The sequence below is a fragment of the Meriones unguiculatus genome, chromosome 9 (assembly GCF_030254825.1).
Source record: "Meriones unguiculatus strain TT.TT164.6M chromosome 9, Bangor_MerUng_6.1, whole genome shotgun sequence".
Classification (NCBI taxonomy): domain Eukaryota; kingdom Metazoa; phylum Chordata; class Mammalia; order Rodentia; family Muridae; genus Meriones; species Meriones unguiculatus.
In genome coordinates, this window is record NC_083357.1 from 74,491,706 (window position 1) to 74,516,115 (window position 24,410).

Consider the following 24,410-nt stretch of genomic DNA (forward strand, 5'->3'; position numbering starts at 1 on the left):
TGCCTGTCTGTCTGTCTGACTTTCTCTTTGTCTCTCTGTCTCTCTCTCTTTCTAGGTGATCCAGATAAGAGCTATCCCTCAGAGGGGCAGATAGGGATTCAGGTTCTATTTGCGATATGCACTGGGGAAATGGTTCATCTTGATGGTTGGATCAGGTTGCCAAAAGTGGTTTTGCTCAAATGCAGTTTTGTGGGACAGTGGCTCAATCTGTACAGAGGTGGTGTGTGTACCTGTTTGCCCTTTGGTAAGCCGAAGAAGCCTCACTTCATGACGCTGTGCCTACAGAGCCTCATCCATGGCAGTTAGGGTGAGTACCCAATCTCCTATGTGCATGAAATAACCACTGCCTAATTTAATTGAATTCAATTCACTTCCTACTGAGGAAAAAGCAAGAAGCTTGAACATAATTAACTCTTGTAATATAGGCTACCCTCATTTTAAGTAAGAAGAAAAAGAATGGGAGAGGGTAAAGTCAGTTTATCTGAGTCCATACAATTCTCCTTAGTACATCCTTTCAAATGCAAAGACTTCATTGCCTTTCTTATTAGTTTATAATGCATATATTGAAATAACCCATGGATTTTTGACATTCGCGTTTTGTCTGTGACTGTGGTGGTGTGAAGGAGACTGTCCCCATAGTTTCACACTTTTGAACACTTGGTCCCTGGCTGGTGGTGCTGTTTGAAGAGGTTGTACAGCCTTTAGGGGGGAGAGCCTTGCTGGAGGAAGTTCAGGGACCAAGTGGGGGGGGGCTATAACCCGCTTCCAGGTTCCTGTCTCCCTTGTGTTTGTGATTGAAGATATGCTCTCTCATCTCCCTACTCTAGATACCAGCTGCCATGCTTTCTCCACCATTACATACTCTCCCTCTGGAACCATAAGCCAGAATAAACTATTTCTCTATGGCTACAAGAATCATGGGGTTTTATCAGAGCAATGAAGAATGTCTAAGACGGTGACTCTTCACTCATTTTTATTAGTGTATGTTAATCATATAAAATAACAGGTTTATGGTGATATTTTCATATGTGTATAGACTATGCTCTAATGTGTTTTGATTGCATCTCTCTCTCTCTCTTTTCCCCCAACCCCCTTCCCACTGTTTCTCTTCTTCTTCCCAAATGCTCTTTACTTTCTTGGTCTTGTTTAGAATGTAGATTATTCACAAGAGAGAACCTGTGACATTTGTCTTTCTCTGACTTGTGCTAAAGGCAAAAATTCCTTCCTCTCTGTGGCAAAACTAAAACTTCACTGGGCTGGAGATTTGGCTCAGCAGTTGAGATCTCCTGGAAGATCTGAGTTCAGTTGCGGGCACTCAACTCAGACAGCTCACAACCACCTGCAACTCTAGCTGCAGGAGATCTGATACCCTCTTCTGCCTCTATGGTACCTACACACTCATGTGCATACTCCCATGTAAACACACATGACACAAATAAACATAAAACAATATTTTTAAAGATGGAAGAACGCCACACAAAGCTAAGCAACTTAACCCTCATGCCCAAGTCAGGTAAACCATGAATTCTGTATATCCTATGACTGTTCACCCTCCTTGAGGGCATGAAGCATAATAGTCAACTAATTTTAGATTCGTGGGAACTTTGGGAAATGTACTCAGAAGTCCCTCTACCCAAAGATACCTGCACGTGCAAATGTGTAAAATAGAAGACATGTAATATTCCATTTAATGAAGATGAAAAAGAAGTGAAATCGTATGGTGATTGTTGCAGGTGAGATGCTCTCAAGCCTTTTGTCTACACTGGAGTCCAGGAGTCCTCCTGAGGATGCTCATCGAGAAAAATGATTTTTAGGAATTCCCAATCTTGATGGGAGTCTTGTCCACAGACAAATGGAAGTGAAATCATTTCTTTCATTATTCTAACATAAGGAAACATTTGCCTCTATCCTAACAACGTGAGAATATCTGTTTTTTCATATCACCATGTCCTCGCAACACCTATGAACGCTGCTGTAGAGAACGAACCTGGAGAGGGTGTGGCTGCCTGCGTTCACAGCCAGCTCCTGGTATTCACAGTCGGAGGACTGATGTGGGGCATGACTGCCGGCTGTGTGGGAGCCTCGCTCCTATCCGGGCTGCACTGAGTTTGCCAGGCTGGCTCTGCAGGGTTCTGTCAGCAGGTCAGATTTCTAGTGAAAGATGTTCTGAGACTTTTCCACTCTCTGTTTCCAGTGTGGAAGAAACAAAGCAGCCGCTGGGCGCACAGTCCTTAGTTTCCAGCTCTGAGGAGGAGGGTAGTGCAGATAAGATGTAAGATCCCTGAAGCTCCGCTCATCTCTTAGGGTAGTAATCCGAGGGAGGGCCAGAGAAAGAGAAGGAACAGGAACAATGCCAAGAGGTTGGCTCCCGCGACGGCAGAGGGCTGACTGGTTGACAACTCCAAAATTTGTGGGGCTTTTGGAGTCTCGGGAGTTGTAGTCTGGGCTCTGACGTCTCTAGGGTAACCTAAAGCTCTGGATTTGTATGGTTCTATGCGGAGATGGAAATTCTTGTTCTCTGGAAACTAGCTTTTGCTCTTCACATCACCAACTGATAGATGTTAGGTCTTACCAAAAATCACAGACATCTTCCTCACAGACAATTTCTGTTGGTGTTGGAGAGATGGCTCAGCGGTTAAGAAGAGCTCTTGTTGCCCTTCCAGACACTGGAGATGGGTTCCTGGCACTCATATGAGGCGGCTCAAAACCACCTGTAACTCCAGTTTCAGAGGCTCCAATGCCTTCCACTGGCCTCTATGAGCACCCGAATACATGTGGTATGCATACACAACAAATAAAAATAAATACTGAAAAAGAAAGAAAGTCCAGTCAAATTCTCGAGAGTTTTAATGAAACATTTAACAGCGTATTTTAAATTCCTGAAAAGGAGTCAAATGTTAAAAATATTTCAGGTGCTCCTGAACAAATGCATTGTGAGTGGTAGAGGTGGGAAGGGAAGAAATATATATGAAAATCTACTAAATTACCAGAAAAGGGGCTTAAGAAACTCTGAGAAAGGCACTTTAAAGACAGGGTGGACAGGGCAAAAGAACACATGGGACAGAAGGAGAAGGCATTTCTGTTGGAGAAAGGACACAGAAAATGTAGAGGGAGGAAGGTGATGGGGAAGGGCCAAGAGGAAGGACTGCATCTGAACAGAATGTGTACATTTTAACCACTATTTACACAGTATTAAATATTATAAGTAAAAATCTTTAAAAATCGCTAAATGTATAAATTATTTGGCTACAGGGAGGAAGACGGGAAGCTATATTAGATATTGGATATTATGTAGTAACCACATTAGCTTACTGTATTATATATGATTACGCTGTAATCCTTAAGCAGACTCACTAAAATTTATTCGTAAATGCCATCATAATCATGTCACTAGGATGAGGCACAGATAAGTAATCATTGTGACAGAGAAAAGAATAGAAATGAAAAGCTATGAAATTTCATGCATATTCATAGGATATGCTAAATTGATTCCAAATGTGATTTAAAAATGATAGATAAAAAAAAATTTAAACACAAGGCTATAGAATAGCCTTACATATTTCTATAGCTGAAGAATACTTTTGTCCTACTGCTGCTGTAGAGCTGAGAATGGACCCCAGGGCCACCCTCCACATGCTAGGCAGGCCCAGGCTCTGCACTGAGCTACATCTCTACCCCGAGAAGATCATTTCTTGGCAAAGCTTCAGGAGTCCATTTGACTCTAGAATCAGTTGTTTGTTGACTCTCTGTTAGAAGCTTCACAGAAACCTCTTCTGGCTCTACAGAAGAGGTTTATTTTCTTTATTGCAGTTTTAAAGTGGATTCTGTTATCTTAATGAGCATGGGATAATTCTGCTTTTTCAAGTTTTCTGCTTTTTCATGTGTGTCAATAATTTAACGATTTTAGGGAATTCGTCATTTTTTTCTCTGTCTTTCAATTTTATTGACAAAATGTCATTGTTAGTGTATTACCAGGAATCTATAATTGTGACCAATCTTGTTCCTGATATTACAGCTGTTCTTTTGTTTCAGATAAATATTTCTACAGTTTGATAAAATAAAGGGCAACCTTTTTGCTTTGTTCATCCTCTTCATTAGTAACATTGCTTTTTTACCTCATACTATTTCTGCTTAATTGTTTTGATTTTGCTTGTTTTTTGTATTTGCTTTTAATGTCCATTTTTCTTTTTTAAGATCACGTATTTTACTTGTACTTAGGTATACGTGTGTGTGCCCGCGTGATGTACCACATACATGCAGGTCTCCTCAGTGGCCAGAAGAGGGTATTGGATACCCAGCATGAGTCACCCTGTAGTAAATCTTGGGTTTGCACACAGTAAATACTCTCAACCACTGAACCTTCTCTCTAGCTCCTCATAGACTTTGGTTTGTGTAAGTCTGGATTTGATTCTTGGTTCGTTGACAGAAGACCTTACTTTTTCTCCCGTGAAAAACCTTACAGGCACATTTTTTTTTTTACTCCCATACCCTTTTCATTATATTTTTCAGATTTTGCTTTGTAGTTTTTTGTTATTCTAATTTTTAAATGTGATCTCACCTTTGATCTATGAATTGTTTGGAAGTGCTATTTTAATTTTTCAAGTGGTACTGAACAAAACTCTCAGTGGGGCTGGAGAGATGGCTTAAAGGTTAAGAGTACCAGTAAGCTTCCAGAGGACCCAGGTTCAATTCCCAGCACCCATATGGTGGTTTACAAACATCTGTAATTCCAGTCCCTGGGGATCCAGCAGCCTCTTCTGGTCTACATGGGTACCAGGTATGCATGCTGCTCACAGACATACGTGCAGACAAAACATCCATACTCTAAAATAAATAAGGGAATTATAATAATGACCACTGATATCTAATTTAACCAAATCAGACAATTTAGATGATGGCGGAATCTTTCAAAACTTTATAGAGACACTTCTATAAGATCAGTTTTTCTAGAGTCCATATGTGCTTGAACACAATTTTTATTCCCTAACCATGCTTTCCAAACATACATTACTATATGGGAGCCATTTGTTCTGTTCTTCAAATATTCTGTATTTGAATATTTGTATTTTGCTAGTTGTTTGTTCATTCTCCAACTAACCAAGGGAGATAGATTAAAGCCTGTTCTTCCTTTTCATTGAGTATCTTCTGTTTTGTGACATTAAAAATGTTTTATGTGCATTTTATTGTGTGTGATTTATTAATTGCATACATGTTTAAACTTTTATGTCTTTCTAGAAAACGGATTATTTATTAATATTCAGAAACCTCCATTGATACGGCTTTCTCCTAAAGCCTATTTTTTTTTTTTTTTTGCCTGACACTAATTCAGATTTTGGGGCATGCCTGATGAATATTTTTCTGTCCATTTACTTCTAAGTCTTCTGTGTAATTTTTAAAATATGCTGTCTATAAATTTTCTCTTAGATGTACTTCCTTTAAAAAAAAAAAAACGTTAGTATTTTCCTTTCTTTATCTTCCAGTTGAACTCATTTATATTGATTGCATTGCTGATACGTTTGCACTCAGTCCTTTCATCTTTTAGTAAATTTTGTTTCCACAAACACCTTCCATATCGTGAAACTTTGAACTTTTTCTGAAAAGGTACTTATTGAACGCGAACGTATTGATGTATACATAGACAACTGGACGCAGAACACGGTCTTTTCCGGGTAGCATGCTGTTTGCATTAGGGAGATTCAGTCCGATACTGAGCACTGAAGATGTCAGAAGAGATTAATAGAGAATGGGGGTTCTCAAGACGAAATGGTCAAGCATGCTGGGGTCAGAACCTTTACCACCTTTGAGATCTTTTTTCCTCCTTTTTCTTGGACATTTATTCATTTGTTTCATCCCCTCAGCACACGGATGTCAGAGACAAATTGCAGGAGTCAGTTCTCCTCTTCTACCGTGTATAGAAAAGCATAGGTCATCTGGGATGGCAGCACCTCTACCCACTCATTGATCTATCTCAGCAGCCCCATTTATTGTCTTTAAATGAGGCTGAACAGGATTTTGAAACTGAATCCAAAATGACTGGACCGGAAAATGTTAAGTGTAAACAAACAAAGAAACAAAAGCAGAAACTCTGGTACAGTATGAGAAAAATCTAATCTAAGAATAGTAAGAATAATCCTATGTCAAAGGCACAGAAAATACTTTCAACAAACTCATAGTAAAAAATTTCCCTAACCTAAGGAAGGAGGTACCTGTCAAGGTACAAGAAGCACAAAGAACACCAAATAGACTGAACCAGAAAAGAAAGTCCCCTCCACACATAATAATCAAAACACTAAATGTACAGAACAGAGAAAGAATATTAAAAGCTACAAGGTAAAAAGAACAAGTAACATGCAAAGGCGGACCTTTTAGAATAACACCTGACTTCTCAGTGGAGACTCCAAAAACCAGAAGGGCCTAGACAGATGTTCTACAGGTGTTAACAGACCCCAGACGCCAGCATAGGCTACTATGCCAAGCAATACTTTCAATCACAGTAGATGGAGAAAAAACATCTTCCATGATAAAACTAAATTTAAGCAGTATGCATCTACAAATCTAGCCCTACAGAAGGTCCCAGAAGGAAAACTTCAACCTAAAGAAGTTAGCTGCACCCAAAACACTCCCACCCCAATACAAACAACAACAAAGAAACCACAGGTAATAAAGAGCCTCAGACCAGCAAATCAGAAGAGGGAGGAAATAAACAACAGAAAACATACAAGAACATAATAACACGAATCAACATCAATGGGTGCAGGCTAACAGAATGGTTGCGAAAACAGGATCCATCATTTTGCTGCATCCAATAAGCACACCTTTTGATCAAGGATAGACATCACCTCAGACTAAAAGGATGGAAAAAGATATTCTAAGTAAATAGACTTAAGAGGCAAACTGGGTAGCTATTTTAATATCTGACAAAACAGACTTCAAACTAAAACTAATCCGAAGACGTAGAGAAGGACACTGTATACTAATCAAAGGAAAAAAAAAATCAGTCAAAAGGACATTGCAGTTGTAACATCTGGGCATCAAACAAAAGAACCATGTCCCAAAAGTCGACCTCTGATCTTTCATGTGCCCCTCCTCCAAGCATGCTTATGCATGATTCTTGTATGTGTACACACTCACACACACACATGTAAACACACACTAATAATAATAATGAAAACAAAATTAAATAAAAGCTTCTAGGTGTGTACTAGCACTTCCACTTTATTGAACCGTAGATACCTCAGGAGATAGCACTATTTTGCCAATGTCACCCAGCTTATGAGTCCAGGGACAGAATAGTACAGTAGGTATAGGACAGTAAAGGTAGCTATAGGTAGAGGTATTGAATGCCTTTCTGATCCCAACAAATGCGCTTCTGTTAGATAACATTTACTCACTGACTCCCTTCCTCCGTCAAGCTCTCTTGCTATCCCCCTCTCTTGTCCTTCCTTTTGCTTTTGAGACAAGATCTTTCTGCTTAGCTGAGGTGACCCTTGAACTTGATATGTAGCCCAGGCTTGCCGAAGACTCTCTTTCCTCCTGCCTCAGTCTCCCGTGTACTCACACAGATGTTTCTGAGCAGTCAAGTTAGTGAAGGAATAAAGACCTCTGTGAGCTGGACCTGCAGGTGGACACTCGCTTTAGGAAGCCCATCTGTCATCCCGAAAACCCTATAATTGCCGACAGAGTTCTCTTTGGAGCACCTTCCTCCGCTGTCTAGGCATTAGACTCCTTGGCATTGTGCAAACGCTGGGAATCAGTACCTGTGTTTTCCCACCGCCCTGTAACAGGTCTCATTTTCTTTTTCTGTTTCTCCTAACTTCCTGTTTCCTCCCCAGTGTCTGGTTACAGAAGCCTTCCTCATCACCGTCTGTCATATAGAGCCTTCTATCTTTTCTGGACACAGGGTGAGTCCCTTGTCAATGGCCTGGCTCCTGGTCTGGGCTGTCCATGCAGACTCAGGTGGCCTTCCTGGATAGCCACGTGAGTATGTTTGTCTGAAAGCAACCGAGTCAGCCCCTTTGGGGCATGGAGCCTGGTGATTTGCACTTTACCAAGCTTTCTAGCTCTTTCTCCTGTGGCCAGTGTTTTGCCAGTCCTCTCCCCCCCCAGTTTGACATGCTCCCTAAGTACCCCCATCCTTTATGTCATCCTCTGCACCGGCTTTCCTCTGTGGGGTGACTCACTGGCATGACCCAAATATAACATCGCTTTGTCCCTTTAATGTGCTTGTTTTTATTGTTTGGGCTTTTTAGAAAATCATATGCCAGGAGTGCCTGCCTGCCCTTTGTAATCGCAAATGGAATTTGCCCTTTATTTCGCAAATAACCCATTTTCCCCCAGGCCTCATCTGTTTGTAGGTACAAATGAAGGCACTTAATGTTTATTATCCAACTTTTTATGACTCACACCCACACCTACATAATACAAAAGTGCAATTCCCTGCAAAAATTTCCCCCACGAGTTTCTGAGTGGTCTCCGAAGGTGTTTGCTTTGTTATAGACTGCTGCTAGCCAGTGAGATTCCATCTGGAATCTTGTAGGCTGTGCCTTTCCATGTCAGTGCGAGCAGGGGCCTTCCTGGAGGTGCGTATATCCATCTGTCTGCCCCACAGACATGATCTCCTGGGGAGTTGCCAGGCATCCTAACCTGCACATGGCCATTGACCATAGCCTGTGTGACACAGAAGTGGAGACGGCGTGTGCTGATTGCCCTAATGTTGTGCTCTCTTTTTCTCCATCTCAGCATAGCTCCTTCCTCTGCTCTTTCAATTCCCCAGTGAAACCATTTCATTCAATTTCTGCAAGCAGCACCCCTCTCCGACACCCCAGAGAAATGCTCTTTCCAGCCCAACCATATCCCTACACACCCACCGAGAAACCATATATTCTAAACAAAGCAACTGTGTAAAGTCTTAGCCTTGTGGATCCTGTCTGTCACCAACTCATCACAGCATCTGATGAGCTAAGACTGAAGCACATTTTTACCTTAGATTGAAAGCACACACACACACACACACACACACACACACACACACACATGCGGACGCTCTAAGTCTGGTAGATGAAGAGCCACTAATGAAAATCCCTGCTAGAGAGATGGCTTAGTGGTTGAGAAAACACTGGCTACTCTTCCAGAGGGCCTGGATTCAATCCTGAGCACCGATATGGTGGCTCTCAACTGTCTGTAACTCTAGTCTCAGAGGGTCTGATACCCTCACACCAATGCACATAAAATAAAATTAAATAAATTATTAAAAAGAGAAAAATCCCCTTAGACAAGCTTTACACAAGCTTCAGAAGTTAGGAGGGGCTGTGGGAGTGACCAGAGTCTGGTATAGTTTGTTCTCAACCCGTGGGTCATGATCCAGACAGGGGTCCCTTGTCAGATATCCTGAGTATCAGACACTTACATTACAATTCACAACAGTAGCAAAATTGCAGTTATGAAGTAGCAGCAGAGTAATTTTATGGTTGGGGGTCATCACAACATCAGGAACTGTATTAGAGGGGCAAAGCAACAGGAAGATTGAAAACCTCTGCCAAGGTTCGCGTGGTGAAGGCTTGCTCACCGTTACGGCGCTGTTGGGAAGTGGTGGTGTCCTAGTTTTCCTTCTGCTGTTGAGGTAAAACACTGACTAAAAACATCTTGAGGAAGAAAGGGTTTATCTGGTTTACAGGTCCATCATCGAGGGAAGTTGGGCAGGAACTTGGAGGCAGCCACTGAGGCAGAAGCCACAGAGTGCTGTTTACTTCCAGGCTTCTATTCAGTTATTCTCTTATTCAAAAACCTCAAGTCCATCTAGGGTGGTCTAGTCAACAGTGGGCGGGGAGCGGGGCCCTCCCAACACACGCCCTCCCATCACACTTCCATACTGGTTAGCATGTAAGAAGATACCCAATCCTGAGTGAGTTGTCCCAGAAGCAAAAAGACACACACGGTATATACTCACTCATATAAACATACAACATAGGATAAATCCACTAAAATCAGTACATCTAAACAAACTAAGCAAAAGAGAGGACCCTAACTAAAACGCTCAATCCCCATCCTGAAAGGCAAAGAGGATGGACATCAGAAGAAGAAGAAAACAGGAAACAACCTAGGAACCTGCTACAGAGGGCCTCTGAAAGCCAGAAGAAGAAAACAGGAAACAACCTAGGAACCTGCCACAGAGGGCCTCCGAAAGCCTCTGCCCTGCAGACTATCAAAGCAGATGCTGAGCCTGATGGCCAACTGGCGGGCAGAGTGAATGGAATTTCAAGTAAAAAGTGGGAAATAGCAAGAGCTGGAGAGGACAGGAACTCCACAAGGAGAGCAACAGAACAAGAAAATTTGAACACAGGGAACTTCCCAGAGACTCATACTCCAACCAAGAACTATTCATGGAGATAACCTAGAACCCCTGCACAGATGTAGCCCATGGCAGTTTAGTGTCCAAGTGGGTTACATAGTGATGGGAAGAGGGACTGCCTCTGACATAAACTGATTGGCCTGCTCTTTGATCACCTCCCCCTGAGGGGGGAGCAGCCTTACCAGGCCACAGAAGAAGACAATGCAGCCACTCCTGATGTGATCTGACAGACTAAGATCAGAAGGAAGGAGAGGAGGACCTCCCCTATCAGTGGACTTGGGGAGGGGCATGCATGCAGAAAGGGGAGGAAGGGTGGGATTGGGAGGGGAGGAAGGAGGGGCTTATGGGGGGATACAAAATGAATAAAGTGTAATTAATAATAATAAAAAAATATCAAGAAAAAAAAGAAAATACCCAAGTAGACATACCCACAGGGTATTGACAATTAAGATTAGCTAGCACTAGTGGAAACTAGAAGGGAATGAGAGAGTCCCCGTCCCCTCTTTCTCCATTTAGTTCCAAGGCCATGGATGGGTGGGTGTGGTCTGCCATGTATGCTCACCGTGCTGAACTGTCTAAAAGGCCTACAAACAAAGGGTCTGCTGTGTTATGAGGCATCATTTGAAGCCATGAGCCCAAACCAGCCTCTTTTCTTTATAAGTTGATTGCCTCAGATACTCATTACAGCTACGGAAAGCTAACCAATACCAAGCCTAAATGATCCTGGAGCCTATTAAAAATGAAACAAAAGAAACCCTTGCTTTTCATTTAAAACACAGCGTCTGATGTATGAGTTACAGAACACAAAAGGAAGGAAACAGAAAAGTGAACTGTATGCAAGATTGCACGTTATAAGTGGAACCCATCCTCGCCTACCTTCCTCTTCATTTACCATGAAAGGCCAGCTGTCATGGAAAGCTGTTTCTACACCCATTACCATTTCTTTATCAGAAAGGAAGATAAAACCTTAACAAAGGAACAGATGATCCGAGGCCGTTGCTTCCTCCAACTCCAGATCTGCTTTCAAGCGGAAGTTGCACCCTTGCAGAGTTATTATTATCAATCAGCCTTTATTGCTTCGGCTTTCTTTATTGCATTCTAACACACAAAGTAATGAAAACATATAATAAAGAGAATAAAACACGCAATGCATCACTGTGCAGATATCGCAATCATAGCAAATCCAATGTAAATGCCCTACAGGGAATACTCGAGTCTTCCAATACACTGCTAACAGTTTGCATGATACTACATTCTGTTATTTATCTACTAAAGCTCTCATGCTTTGCTAAATATCGTGGCAGCATCAACCCCAAGTAACACTCCTCCTTCCCAACCTCTAAAAGGGGAGGCATATTTCTTTGCTGTCACTGTTTTTTTAATGTTTGCAAAGAGTAGCTCAGGCTCCTGAATAATTAATGCATAACGATTACTAAGCTATGGGTAGTAAGCTAAGCTAGCCCCTCCGGTCTTCACAATGTTGCTTGCTTTAATATGCACTTTGAATTGGAACCAAGAGGTAATAAACGCCGTTAAGACAGTATGGAGCTCAGTCAATAATGATTTAGAGTTTGAACGTATGCTGGGTTTTTCAATCTTGTCTCTCAAGCCTCATCTGCTGCTCACGTCCTGACTTGGTCCCCCTTCCACAAATGCTTCTCTGAGGGCAGCATTTCTGCTCTGTTTCCACTTACCTAAAAGAGTTGCCACTCAAAAGTTCAAGTCAAGTGTGCACTTGCTCTGCAATATTTCCGGCTGGGGGGAGAACACGGGCAATGGCTAAGTACCCTCGAGACGCCTCTGTCAGTTACACATGTCAAGCAGCTTTGTGATCTCACACATGCAGTACAGGGGCCTGCTAAGTGTTGAATACTGCTAGTTATGAGAGAAATCCATCTGGAGGGATGCTAGAAAGGGCTTCCAATCTAGCTGAGGGGGGCCCAAAGGATGTGATGGCAACTTTCTCCCAGAGAGGACAACAGAGGGGTTGTGAAAAATGGCTCCTCTCTGGGCAGAGGTGACTGTTCAAGGTCTCTCCTAAGATGAACTCAGATGATACTGATTCTCTCCTCTCAGAGGCTGGGGCATCCTGAAAGGCAGAGATGAGTCATTTCTGTGGCCTTGCTTGTGAGTTCACAAACACCCTAGGGGAGGCATGGCAATGTACACAAACTCCTTTTGAGTGGGCATCAGGAAGAACAGCCCAAATTTATTCACCTTGGTACTTTATTTGGGGATGGACCCATAATGTGCAGTGGAGGACTGGCTAAGCTGTCGGTGGGGTGCAGGTAAGCAAAAGAATTTTTTTTAATCATTTAATTTTTGTGTGTGTGTGTGTTATGCTCACCAAAGGGTCACTTAGGGATTGTTTCTCAATAATGTCAGCATCTCCCATTTTTCCCCCTTTTTGAAGTCCCCTAGATATTCTCATTTAGTGAAACCAAAATTGATACTTTAGAAATAAATACATAAACGCCTCTAGCCTGCTTTCCTAGAAAGACCTGTTTGCTTATGGTAGGAGATACTGTTCATTTTGTGAGGGGGTTCAGAAAAAGGTCTTTGTCTAAGTGGATTCTGGTGACCTACACATTAGCATAAGTCTAAAAGGTCAAACTTGCTATTTCCTCCTCACCCTGTAGATGAAGCCTTCCTCGTGGTAATTGATGCTTTGCCCTTTGGAGCACTTAAACCGTTGCTGGGTCTGGCACTGGGTTAAATAGACAAGACCCACATTGCTGGGAGAACAAACGGAAGAGAGGTTAGCACATGCACGCTGCCCCCGTGGTTGCAATTGGCTTGCTAATGAATCGTTTTCGAGAAAAGAATGAGGTGAGATGGAAATATCAGCAGGGTGACCCCAAACACCCCATGGGAAGGTGTAAGCTAGAATTACACACTGAATACCAATGCCTCTGAGTACTTCAGGGACCCAAACAATATTTACCACAAATGAGTGTCACCTGTCACATCAGATAGCCGCCATAGGCAATTCAGTGTAAGAGAGAACCATTGTGCACATCCTTCTCCTTCGAGTTGATTGCTGGTTTCCATAAAGGTAGCTGTGGAGGTAGGTCCCAGGAAGCCTAAAGGATGAGGGTGTTCATTTCCAGAAGCTCTTTTACTACCTCTGTCCTTTTCTCCTTACCATCCTCACATGAGTGACAAGTCATTGAAAGAGAGGGAGGTGACTGTCTTTGTCAGGTGGGAGAGATGGACTGTCGCTCCTGATCATCATTAGACACAGGGCGACATGAGATTGCTGGTACTTCCGTCCTGGGTGTTACACTGTGAAGCTTGAGGCCCTCTCTATGATCCTCCATCCTAGTCTGTCTGGGATGCAATCCTTGTCTTCTTTCTCCCAGCTCTGACATCAATTGCTGGACTAAGAGGCATAGGAGGAGCACAAATTGTATTCTTTCCTTTAACTTTGCACCAACTTGACCCTCCACTTAGCTTGTCAAGCATGAGTAAATAATTTCACTCTATTACCATTTCCATCTGCCTTAATATTGCGAAGGCCCTGGGTAATTCATGCCTCACTTTTATGAGATGCACAAAGAAAATCTAAGAAGATGAGAAGCTAATGTGGGAGGAAGACTGAGCACAGTTTAAGTTAAAAAACCAAAAACAATAACCTGCACAATTTGTTATATATGCCACAAATCCAACTATGTAGGGCCTTGGATGGAAAATTTAACCTCTCTCTACCTTAGGCTTTTTTTTTTTCCATTTTCTGTTTGTTTGTTTGTTTGTTTGTTTATTCCCTTGACATCTCAATCGTAGCCTCCTGCCACCTCTCCTTCTGGTCCCACCCTCTCTCCTTCTCCCCCCTCTTCCTCTCCCCTATTCCTCAGATAAGGGGAGCCCCTCCCCACCAACCCACACCAGCACATCAAGTTAAATCAGGACTGAGTACATCTTCTTCCCGTATGGCCTGGCAAGGCAACCCTGCCAGGGAAAAAAAAGCAAGCAACAAAGTCTATATTAGCTTCCTTTTCTAGGGGACCCACATGAAGGCCAAGTTGCCCATTGGTTACATGTGGGTCCCTGGGCCATGGTGAGTTGGCTCTGTTGGTCTTCTTGTGGCACTCCTGTCCCCTCCAGGTCCTTCTATTCCCCGAGTCTTCCATAAGACTCCCTGCACTCTGCCCAATATTTGCCTTTGAGTCTTAGCATCTGTTTTGATCACTGTTGGGTGGAGCCTCTCAGAAGACAGTTAAGCTAGATTCCTGTCTTGCAAGCATAGCAGAGTATCATCAATAATGTCAGAGATTGGGTTAATAGTATGGCTCCCATGGAGTGGGTCTCAGGTTGGGCCAGGCATTAGTTAGGTATTCCTTTAATCTCTGCTCTATCTGTATCCCTCCATATGTTTGTAGGCAGGGTAAATTATGGGTCAAAGTTTTTGTGAATGGGTTGGTATTCCCCTCCCTCCACTAGAAGTCATGTCTAGTTAGAGGGTAGCCTCTTCACTCTCCATGACCCTTGCTACTAGGAGTCTCAGCTAGAGTCAACCCCATATCCTCCCAAGAGCGAACTTGTACAGCCACTTTTTCAATTTGTAATGGGAATAATGATTTGCATCTATTTCCTAAAGTTGAGAGCACTAAAAGATGTAATTCACATACATTTCTTTGTGTGCTACTGGGAATGTCACGTGAAGATATATTCATGTTAAAGGGAGGAGCTTGAAAGTCAACACTATTCACTATAGATTGTGAAAAGCTAACGAGGCTTCTAAAAGCTCGTGGGCAGAAACTAAGCCATGCCCAGAATATCCCTGACTGCTTGAAAAGAGAAACATGTCTGGGTGTTAAAACCAGAGCACTTGGCTTTGAATCATGATTGACATGTTTATGATATTCTGACCAGTTACCTACCCTGTTAGTTTCCTGTGATTTCTGCAGCAAATTATCATAAACTCCATAGCTTAAGATGACAGGAATTTATTCTTCTACAGTTCTGGAGGCTGGAAGTTCAGAGTTAGTGTCATGGGGCTGAAAGCAATGTCTTGGCATGGTTGTACTTGTCTGTAACTTGTTCCCATGTCTAGTGGCTGAGGGTGTTCTTTTGCTCATGGATGCATCTCTCCCTTTTGTCCCTGTCTCTGAGTTTCCTCTTCTCTGTCTTTCTTTGTCTGTAGGTTTCACTGTGTCCCAGTATATGTGTAGATTTCAGCCTTGCAAAATGGTTTTATGATAATCCAAAGTCGAAAACCGTAAATAGTCATGGGGTTTTTATTCACCTTCAATACTGCAGGCCTTCTCTTTTGCCGTATGGACTTTTAAGAACTGAAATCCCAGGGATAAAAAGTCTCTGTCCTCAGGAAATTATATTCTGTTTGTTACAGATAAATAAAGATCAAATATACTGTGGCAGATAGCATAATGAAATGTCATCAATGGACCTGGGGTGATCATTTGGTGGTTATGTGCTTGCCCTGATGACCTAAATTTGGATCCTCAGAACCAATGTAAATGTCCAGCCTAAGGAGGCAGAGACAAGGGGATTCCCCAAATCAAGCTGGTTAGTGAGGCCAGCCACGGCGGGTCATTCTGACTTCGATTGAGAGACTGATTTACTAAAGAAGGTAGAAGAACAATCAAAGATGATTCCCAAAATCAACCTCAGGCCACCACATGCATGTGTACGCACATGCACACACACATGTGTGCACAAACATGCATATGCACACAGCACCCCTCCACACACATGCAAACATACAGATATAACCCCCACACACATACACACATAAAAATGGAAACTAGAGAATCAATAAGGGTGCTGTGGCATGGAGTAGGACTGGGGGAGGCTTCATCTGGCATGCAAAGGCTGTAAGGTGTTTTTTTTTATGATGGTTTTGTTGTTGTTGTTGTTGTTTGTTTCTTAATGGGTGATAGCACTGGGGCAGATTTACCTTTTCTGAACAGGTGATGCCCTTTGTTGCTTTGAGTCCTATGTTAAGTATATTGCTTCTCCTCCTCTTGGCTTTTGAAAGTAGAATGGAATGGTTGGTTACACTGTGGGTTGAGATGGTAGCATTGTTTGACTCTTGTTCCGCTTTTGATGGTCATAAAAAGTTCCATCAGGAGGACACTTTTCAGGTTAGCACAAAGAATCCAGGAAGATCTCCTAATCCATTTCCACCTGCTGCCCAGTTTAAGCATGCTAGAATCTTTAATAATAAAAGCAAATAAATTATGAAAACCTTAGTGGCAGCTGGTAGGCTCGATGGAGCTGACCCGCAAAGGAATGCGTAATTTGGACATGTGAATGGGAGAGGAGTTGTTGATCGGTGTATGCTGATTCATTATCATGCTAGCAAGGGCTGCCACCTCCCTGTCAGATGTCTTGTTCAGCAAGCAATGGAAGTAGACACGGGAATGTGTCATTCGAACCTACGGGGAACAAATGTTGCATCTGCTTCCAGGCGCATTGTCTCGGTGCTATAAGTAATTATTGTATGAGAGCTAACAACTGTAGCTCCAGTTTCCCAGGAGCTGATAAATTATGGCTATCCTACTTGGAGAGACAAAGCATATTAATCAAAAGATAACAATTTCCAGCGGCACGCTCCATACCGACAAATGAACGGCTCAGGCGAAGAGTTTCAGAGTAATTTGGAAAAAGGGTTGCTTGGGGAAAATTTCCCTAGGAAATGGGCACAGAATTGAGTTTCAGTGTAGACAGTTATCAGAAAGGGAGGAAGGGCTGCACAGAGATGTGAAAGGGGTAAGCATCAGGGAGAGACAGAGGCAAGAATGTCCCAATGTGCAACGGGGCAGGATTTAAGGCTTTGTTGTGGTTATTTGTGTTTCATTTTGAGACAGGATCTTACCGTGTGCCCAGGCCAACCTTGAACTTTGACTCCTCCTGTTTCTGAGTTCTGTACATGAGTACAGGATTGTGATGATGTGTCACGGTCCCCAAATGAAAGATGCTTTTCCATGTGGTTGAAAGTAGTATGACTACAGCAAAGACTTCCAGTAGCCTTTTGCTTGTATCACTGACTCCATTCTTGGGTCTGAGATGGCCAATGGGTAACTGCAAACAAGGCAAAAGCTTCACATCTCTACTTTTATAATGCACCTGTTTCCTTTGCAACCTTAAACTTTGAGCCATGCTGGTCATTTAAGGTCTGTTCCTCATGAAGTCGCATAGTTCTGAATTTACCCAATATCTCTTCAACTTCCCACTTCAAGGCTGAAAATGCTGAGATAAGAGTAACTAAGATATTTTCATCATTCTAGGTGTGGCAAATATTTCACGAAAATCACTGCATCATGGGAACTGGGGCTATCCCTCAGGCAGGAGCAATTATCTTAAGATGGGAACTAAAGTCCTTCTCTCAGTCAAGCAATAATGATGTTCTTGCTATCAGAAGGACCCAGAAGGATTGGACTTGAGATCATGACTAACTGGGCAAAGGTCAGACTAACACTGCTTGACATGTATGTGTCATGTTGTCCGTTTTCACCCTTCCTCTGTATAGTTCAGATAGTCCTAGTGTTCAGAGAAAGGATATAAGACAGCAATCCTTGTGGTCTTTCCTATGGGGACATACTGAACAATTCTCCTTCCTCATCCAACACCACTTAACTCTGTCCAACTGAGATATCAGGTGAGCAAATCTTGAGTGCTGGAATGCCCAGAGTCCGTCCTCTGTCCTAGGAGTCCATTAACGTAATTAGAGGCATGTGATTATATAATCTAATTTTCAATAGGGAGGTTTGGTCTAGAGTTGTTCATTGATTCACCAACTACTTGCTAAGAATAATCCATGTTCTTTTCTTAGCTCAGAGGTAAAGAAATCTGTGTTTTACTGTAGTGTTGGCAATGAGAAACTAAAAGTACTTTCGAGGACTGAGGTGAAACAGAAAACCATGGCTTGGGAAATTTAGCAATGTATAGAGCAACAAAAGTTCAATTTCTAGAACTGTATAAAGAAATATAGAAAACGGGGGGAAAAGCCAGAAATCTCAGCAGGAAAATGAACAAAGAGCATCAGCATTTTACCTAAGAAGTTAGAATATATGTGGAAGGATAGTCAAATTTATGAGTAGTCAGAGAACTGAAGCTTGAGAGAGATATTTATTATTTCCCATGGACTGAAAGTTGTGAAAGCTCACTATGCTGCTGCTTGCTCAGCTTGCAGATCCAGGGGACACATGTGACTTCTAGCCAGCATTTTCCCTTGAGGTACACACCCCAGAGACCTCATCACACAGGCTAATAAGGTGATAGATGAAGATTTCCAACACAGAGTTTGGTGAGAACGTGGAGAAACCCTGTTTGTTTGTTATCATGCGGTGACGGGTACGCACTATAGCTTGCCCCGCAGGCTAGGAGCAGGAGACAGGGTGATAACCTAGTACCTGGTTTAAAAAGGGAAAGTTTTAAACGCTAAGCATGGCATCATTTCTTGAATCTAAAGCGCTGCCTCGTGAACTGCATATTATGCCTTCCTGAAACACGGGGAAACTGTTGAATTGATATTCAGAGAGGGAGAAAATGTAATGGGGATAAAAGATGGAACATGAAAGAGAATTCATGAACAAGTGAATGAATTTAGCAAGCTCGTTTTAAATGAACTTAGAAAGCTTGTTTTAAATATTTTGTTTTGTGAGTGTGTGTGTGTGTGTGTGTGTGTGTGAGTGTGTACAGTGTGTATCGGTGCCGGCAGAGTCTGGAAGAGGGTGTCATGTCCCTCAAAACCAGAAGTATAGGCATTTGTGAGCTGCCCAACATGGATGCTGGGATTAGAACTCTGGTTCTCATGATTGAGCAACAAGTGTTCTTAATTACTGAGCCATTTCTCCAGCCCCCAGAAAAACACTTTTAAAACTGCCAAGCCAAAGAACCAGAATGTGTCCACCATCACTGCACAACTTTGGGGCACGATTTGGTTAACATGTTTGCTTAACCCCAGTTGGGATAAACGATTGCAAAGCTGACTTAATACGCGTAGGTATTGGATTATCAAGTCTACTCCTTAATAACTGCGGTGATTATAGAACCATTGCTTTGCGGTTCTCAAAGCTTAGCTGACGGCAACAGAAAGAGAAAAGTCATTTTCCTTGCCCATCATTCACTTTAGGAGAGTTGCCTTTACTCCTCAGCTGATACAGTGACATTTTGACGGACAGGCGCTCAGCCATTTCTTTCTGGTGCACAGGAGCAGGGATGGGTCTCTCTCTTGAGAGGGATGGTGCACTTCTGGAAGAACCTTTCTGAAATAAGAGACTCTCTTCCAGTAGGAGTTCCATTGGATGGTCATCATGAGGAAGTCAAGATTGTTACACCTGATTTCCGTGCTCCTCTAAACAGCCTGGACTGTTGTATTCATCATTTCTCATACTGTTCTGGGCAGGTATAACCGCCATGGAGTAAGAGATGATCTCAGTCGCGTGCACTCTAAAAGGACTTTATGTTCCCTCCTGTGGCCCTTTCACACCAACCCAGCATGCTTGTTAAGCCAAATAGATTTTCCAGTAACTTCTGGATTATTCGAAGTTCTTCCTCCGTCATTTCAAGTCACAAGAACATCCTCAGCTCATCATTTTAAAGATGTGAGTAGTTTAATAATAAAAACTCTCAACTTTCTTGAAGTTTGAGATTCCCAATTCTCTAAGCAACATCGCTCCGGGCAGGGGCTCTAAAGATGAGAGGGAACGGGCACCATCAGCTTCTGTGTTTCCTGCCGGCTTTTTCATCTTATTATGCCACCTTCATATCATCCTCCTTAGCTGCCCCTGTACTTTCCAGCCTTGGAGCAATAAAAAATAAATAAGAAAAAGACAGTTCTTTCTTCACAGACAAAGATGCAGAGTGGAAAGGAAACTGACCTGGACATTTTGGTGGCATAGGGCAGGTCTGCTTCCCCTTAGTTGAGGTTCACCTTAGGTGAAGAAAGGAGAACTTATAGGCCCAGAGCTTGAAGGAAGAATGTTCAGAACTGGCTTTGAACACATCTGACCAGCGTGGAGGAGTAAGTAAGAAAACAGTGGGGGCTGAGGGAGGACAATGACCCAGGACCTTCTGGTAGGAGTGAAAGCCCACCAGGCCTTTGTCTCGGAGGTCGAGGAAGGAGCTGGAGATGTGCCATCTTTGTTGCTATTTGTAGCTCCTTTTCCTATCCATCTGCCTATCTAGCTCCAAGCCCCTCACCTCAATCTTCAAACTCAAAGGGGAAAAATTGAGTTAGAGGGCACACTAGAACATGGGCAACATGAAAGGAAAGTGGTGTGTGTTTGTGTGTGGCAGAGGAGGTGAGGAAGGCTCAGGGCCAGTTAGATCTTAATAGATCATTTTCTGCTTTTCCTCCATGTTTCTGGTGCTCTTCTCTCTTGCTATTCCCATCGTCTCCTTTCATCACGTCACATTCTAAAAGCATCACTCAGCTGTATCTTAAAATATTCTGGGCACCTCTAATTGGTTATGTCTAGTCTGCTCCTCAGGGTGTCTATTGCTTTTAAAATTTTTAATTAATTAGTTTATCATTCACTTTACATCCCTATTGGAGTCCTTACCTTCTCTCCTTCTTCCCCAACCCCCCATCCACCCACCCCAGCTCATCAAGTTGTATCAGGATGGAGCGCATCCTCGTCCTCTTACCTTTCAGCCCCGCCAGCCAGAGAAGTGATCAGAAAGCAGGCACACACCTTCAAATCCCCAGCACCCAAAGAAAAAGATGGGTATGTGTTGAACCTTTAAATTTTTTAATACTTCTGTTTTTGCCTAATTTTCAAACCTTCTCTTTTATATTAAAATGTAATTCCTAGTTCATATTTTCTTTAGAGTTGCTGTGTGTGTGTGTGTGTGTGTGTGTGTGTGTGTGTGTGTGTAGCCCTGGTTGGCCTGGACCTTATTATGTAGTACAGGCTGGCCTCACACTCCTGTTCCCTAGGCTATCTGCCTCTGCTTCCTTCCTCTGCATGCCAGGGTTAAAGGCATGCACTATCACTCCTGGACTTTCTTCAGTTTTTATTTCCTTAGATATTTTAAACACACATATATTTGTACTTCTTACTTGATTATTTCATGACATGGAATATAGTTGTTTAACTCATGGTAATTCCTTTCTTCATATTTAATAGTTTTTACTCTGTAAGAATTCAAAGATGTGATTTGAGCGACTCTCCTAGCTAATTTTATGTCAACTTGAAATAAGGTAGAATTAGTTTGGAAGAGGGAACTTCAGCTGAGAAAATGTTCCTACCAACCTGGCCTGCAGGCAAGGCTGTAGTGTGTTTGCTTGATTAATGATTAATGTGGGGAGGGCCCAGCCCATCATGTATGGTGCTGTGGGCAGGTGGTCCAGAGTTGTATAAGGAAGCAGGCTGAGCAAGCCATGATGAGCAAGCCAGTAAGCAGCGCCCCTCCATGGCCTGTGCATCAGCTCCTGCCCCCATGTTCCTGCCCTGACTTCCCTCAGTGATGGGCTGTGATGCGGAAGTGTAAGTTGAAGAAGACCCTTTTCTCTGTAAGTTTTTTGGTCATGGTGTTTGTTCCAGAAATAGGAACCTTAACTAAGACAGAGGCCTTAGGATATTGTCTTCTCTGACCCCTCAAAGACAGTTTGTCTCCATGTTTTTTGTTTGTTTGTTTTAATTCCATAACCCACTCTCTAATTCACTAATTATTTTACATTGTGTGTATATTTATGTGTGTAAGTTAGACATTAAGCCATGTCTAATTGTATGTTGAATCAGTATATTGAGTTAACTTCCTTTATCATGGTTTTTGTTGTTTAGACCTGGGATTTTTCTTTTTTTCTAGTTTCAGTTTTCTAATGAATTATCAATTTCATCTTTCAACAGCTTGAACATACTTAATTAGAAAAGACTGTCTGATGACTCTGTCTTATTATCTCCTACTGACATCTGTCTTTGTTCTATGTCATTTCCCTTTACTTTCGTTCACACTGTCATGACTGTGTGTGCCTGGCTCTTTTTTTCATTGAGTGCAGCTCGATTCTTTACTTACAAAAGAATAGAAATGATTTAAAGCCTAGTATAAAATTTACCTTTCCCAAGACAAGATCTAAGCTTGCTTCTGGCACAGACTAGTGCCTGTAAGTATCCTGGGCCATGCTGATTAATATAAGGGAATGAGATGACTCAACCCTGGCTTCTAGTGCCTATGAGACCCAGCTTACTCACGGGCACCCTTTTTGCCATGCTACAATCCTTTTGTATGTGTATAAATCTTGCTCCTCTGGCAATCCTTCCACTCCAGTATTTATCTTTCTATTTCACAAGACTGTCAGAAGCTCTGCTCCTATTCTCAGCTTCCCAGATGCATTTTGTTTTTTAATGGCAGCCAACACCTCCTAGAGCAAGAGAAATCAGACTCACCTTAACAAAACTTCCAGTTTCCCACCCCCCATAATTTGCTCTTTATTTACCTACTATTAGTTCTTTGAATAAGTCAAACATGCATTTGTTGTGTTTCCAGCTTTTCAAACTGTCCTCACTAAGAAGGTTGCTTCTATTGGCCCACTGTGCTATTATAGAAAAGAGTTCTTACTGGTTTTTAGTTAAAATATTTTTCTTAATGTGCTATCATTTCTTCTTCTACTAAGGTTGTCTGCTGATGTCGTTGGTCTTGTTTTTTTTTCTGTCTGAGCACTAGGCTCATTGAACAAGTATTTTCTTTGTATAGCTACATGTTTTTGCTTGTAAGTAGCAGTTTGTGACAGTTATGCCAGGGTTGATGGTCTCTTTAGAGAGCTGATAACTAATAGATAAGTCGTGAAAACACAGCACCTGCTACATGTGTGTGCCACCAGGAAATAACAGAACAACACCATTGATCTGTTGATGCTCAGGCAGGAACCCTCTTACCCCCAGATCCCTTTTGCTTATCATAAGGACTGGTAGCCGTGTATCTACCTACCGAGTTCTCCTGCAGCTCAACTAGGATCAGAATTATCTGAATCCATGGGGAAGCTGAGTATGTACAACTTTCTCCAAAAGGATCCCCAGGCTTAATACAGCTAAGCAACCCCAAGGAAGCTTGAAGCCGCAGACCTAGCCCCTGATATGAAAGACAAGAGAGCTTTCAACTCTGGTTAATTTCTTAGCCCTCCCCAGAAACAGAGAGAGGTGTGTTTAATAGCATTTCCATGCTCTAAACTCTTGAGAGAGGCTTGAGTGTCAGGGCATCTTCAGGCATCCAGACTTTCTTCTCTGGAGACACAGAGGAGAGTTGTCCTAAAATCCACCCCCACCCCTTCCCAGAAATTCTCCTGTTTTATTTTCTGAATCATATATTATGATTTTATATCTTTATGTCTTAGTGGTATATGAAGATCATTGGACTTGGTACCCTTTGAAGAATAGGAAGAAGAAGAATAGAAAGAAGAAGAAGAAGAAGAAGAAGAAGAAGAAGAAGAAGAAGAAGAAGAAGAAGAGGAGGAAGAAGAAGAAGAAGAAGAGGAAGAAGAAGTTGATGCTAGAAACATTAGTTAGCATTTATTGAATGCCAGCTTTTGGGTTATGTACCTTATGTGCATTGCTTAGACTACTCTCAAGAAATCATAACCTTTTCTCATCGTAGTTACTTAGAAAGATGAGTGACTGGTCTGTGCTTCATTTAGTTGTTGAGTTGTAGTGTTTCAAACTTGTGAGAGGTTCTTCTTTGATTATTTACAGATGAAAGTTGTGTATATCTGCTATAATTTTATGCACATATTTATTTTTAAATACTCACTATGAAAAGTGCATGAAATGTGCTAAATAAACATACTTAGCATTATATTTAAATAACCATCTGAAGACTCAAAGTCCAAAGCCCAAAGATAACCTTGAAATCAGCATTCATCATGCTAAAACTTTCAGCTTTGTTTTTGTTGCTAAGTAGCTATAGATGCTTGAGAAAATTAGGAAACATTTCTATGGTTCTCATTTTATTAACATTATAGTAAAAGAATTGGCTTAGATAATTCCCTGAGACTCTCTGTAACATGGAAAAAACCCATCTATTAAGATATATTGCAGGTAGGACATGGTGGCACATACTTTTAATCCCAGAGGATTAGGAAGCAGGGCAGGTAGATTTC

The 24,410-nt window shown here is 42.1% G+C and overlaps 1 long non-coding RNA gene across 1 annotated transcript; it reads left to right on the forward strand.

Annotated features, from left to right (window-relative positions):
- Window positions 1-239: 239 nt before the first annotated feature.
- Window positions 240-23,971, forward strand: LOC132656642 (uncharacterized). Its single transcript, XR_009594360.1, has 4 exons — window positions 240-307; window positions 19,719-19,917; window positions 20,919-21,042; window positions 23,649-23,971. It is a non-coding gene; the product is annotated as an uncharacterized LOC132656642 (long non-coding RNA).
- Window positions 23,972-24,410: the final 439 nt, after the last annotated feature.